At 36.9% G+C, this 2,602-nt stretch overlaps 1 protein-coding gene across 3 annotated transcripts in view; it reads right to left on the bottom strand.

The window, feature by feature from the left end:
* Positions 1-2,459: 2,459 nt before the first annotated feature.
* The window catches only part of LOC311120757 (homeodomain-interacting protein kinase 3-like), a 77,010-nt gene continuing 76,867 nt past the window's right edge, over positions 2,460-2,602 (bottom strand). For all 3 annotated transcript variants that reach the window (XM_084195332.1, XM_084195331.1, XM_084195330.1), the window contains one exon: positions 2,460-2,602. This exon is cut by the window's right edge and continues 545 nt beyond it. The gene's annotated coding sequence lies outside the window, so the exon portion shown is untranslated.

Below are 2,602 nucleotides of genomic sequence, written 5' to 3'. Positions count from 1 at the left end.
ATTATTCCAATTATGTAACCAATGTAAAGGGGAACCACTGTCACGTCAAGGACAGTCACAATATTCAACAGATAAAAAGGGTTTGAGTAAAATCCATATTGTAAAAGGAAAATAATAATTTAAAGTGATAAAATATTGAATGGGAACACCTTGGGCATAATTCATGTCAGTCATATTTTCTGTTTCATTCCCCACAGGGCCATGAGGAGTCAATGCTCCAACCCTTTACCACCAGACTACTGACAAGTTGTTAGTGGTGTGAGACTCGGGGATTACATGTTACATAAGCATTCCATTGAGTATGCTGCTATCGCACAGTGCTCCTGCCATAGATAACATACGTTATTATAACTGTATACTGAAATTACTACCGTAATGAAAAACCTTACATAAATCCTGCAAGCTATAGCTTTACATGTTTACAAAACGCCAATATGAAAACATACAAAAAATTAAATTACATTGATACATCCATTTATATGCAGTGACGAGCCCGAAAAGGTTAATAAGGATAAAATACTGATGCAAAAACACACCCACCCAAAAACAGAACGAATGCAACTAGCATCCATCATCAGTAATACAGTAGTTACAATGACACTTCAAACATGAATGCAAAAAAAAAAAAAAAAACACTCAAATCAAAACCACTTCTATTTCAGATAATTAGGGACCTATACAAAAATAGGAACGCTAGTTTTGAACTAAGAGAAAATCACCTAATTTCACAGCTGTTGAAGTGGCATCATATAGCAGCTTATCTATGATACATTCAAGAAAAATGATACGGCTTATTAAAATCACAGGAAAAAGCTAAACATAACCTCAGCCATTTTTTTTTTTTTTTTTTAAATACTATTTTTTGAAATGTAACCCCAGCTCTACGACTACAGTATACTAGAGGTCTATTGTGTAAAAACAGAATATATCTAGCTACCTTGCTCAGGAAATGAATTACAGTCTTTGGTGCTGCACAAGCAACTTCATTTGAAAAGACGAAAAACGCACATAACTAGCAAAAACAAACGGAAAAATGCACACAGCATATATATATATATATATATATATTCTCCCTGACGGAATGTATAAAATAAGCAGTCGACACCAATAAGCCTTAAACAAATGATAATGTAAAGGGAAAAAAGTTAACTTTGTCACATGCATAAATGAGAGAATTGCACGTGAAAAACTCACACCTTATTAAGCGTCTGCACTAAGTAGACTAGCTCTATAATATATATCCATATATGTGTGTGTGTATATCAAATACTGCATGGTCTGCTCAGGCTTAGAAGAATCCATACCATTAATTAATTTGCATTTTGTCCTCACCTAGTCAAAGCCCATGCCCACCACACCTGTAACAGCTAGAAGAAAGAAAGAAAAACCCACTCAAACACAAACACATTGTTTTTTAAATACAAAAGACAAAAAATAAAAATCAACATCTATTTAGAGATTGTATTGCAGTTTCATCGAACAGTACAAATACTGTTAGTAGTAAGAGTTTCACTAAATAGAAATGGATTATGAAATATTAAGCAAATATTCAATGCTTGCTCTTTGTACACTAGTTCATTCAGGGGGAGGGGGAGAACAAAACGGACCAGCGAACAGTTGCTACAGCAACGCATGCCGTCCTTCTTTAAGGAACAAAAACGTAACTCACTACACACTGAAATATACACTGAATCCAAAATATAAGCACCGCTTTCCGCGATACATCACGTCCATGCAGGCTATGCGTGGATATATACTCGTGTGAATATATATCCACTCACACATAGGATGCATCGACTGATTGGAATTTCAAGTGCTGCAGTCCAGTACATTAACATATTGATGAATATATTCATATATAAGTAGTAACATTAACCACCTCAAATATATAAGGCACTATATGGCTGGGGACAAGTATACGATGCAGCGAGTCTCGTGACACCAACAACAAGCGCCATGTCTAACACATCTTCCTGTTTACATTTTGATCTGCTCATGCAAGAACACATGCAGCGTGAGGAGCAACAACCCTACTTTAAAATCGGTTAAGTGACTCGACATTTTTAAACACCAAAGACACTGAGAAAAGGTACAAATACTTCAAACGCGGTACAACACACACCGTGGACAACATGTGCATCTGTCGGCCTACTGAGCTAGAGACTGGGATGGCTTTACAAATGTGGATGTGTCTTGCACACGTTCAGAAGGCAATATAGAAAAATAGCTGGGATAAGGGGGTGCCAAGTCTGACCTAGCAACACCACCCCGATTAACCTGTTTTTTGAGGAGTATTCGTAGAAGATCTAATGTGAAGGTATATCAAATGTGCAAAACACATTGAGAGTGACTTCCTTATCTACTTACATTCATTCATTCATTCCATCCATCCATCCGTCCTTCCTTTCCCCCCTCCCCTCATCCTCCATTCCACCCAAACTCTTTTATTTTATTTTTTTATAGCTCATAGTTCAATTGCACCCAAGTCTACATGATTAATAAAAATAGCTTGCTTTCTCTGTGGTTGTGCCATGGCTCTGGACATGAAAACCATGTTGTTGTGGTTGTTTGTTGTGTATTCCGAGAAGAAGGCCCCTCCTCC

Source organism: Coregonus lavaretus (assembly GCF_964263955.1).
Source record: "Coregonus lavaretus genome assembly, contig: HAP1_SCAFFOLD_431, whole genome shotgun sequence".
In the NCBI taxonomy this organism is placed as follows: domain Eukaryota; kingdom Metazoa; phylum Chordata; class Actinopteri; order Salmoniformes; family Salmonidae; genus Coregonus; species Coregonus lavaretus.
Note: the sequence above shows the minus strand (reverse complement) of the source record. Positions and strands in the feature narration are given on the sequence as shown.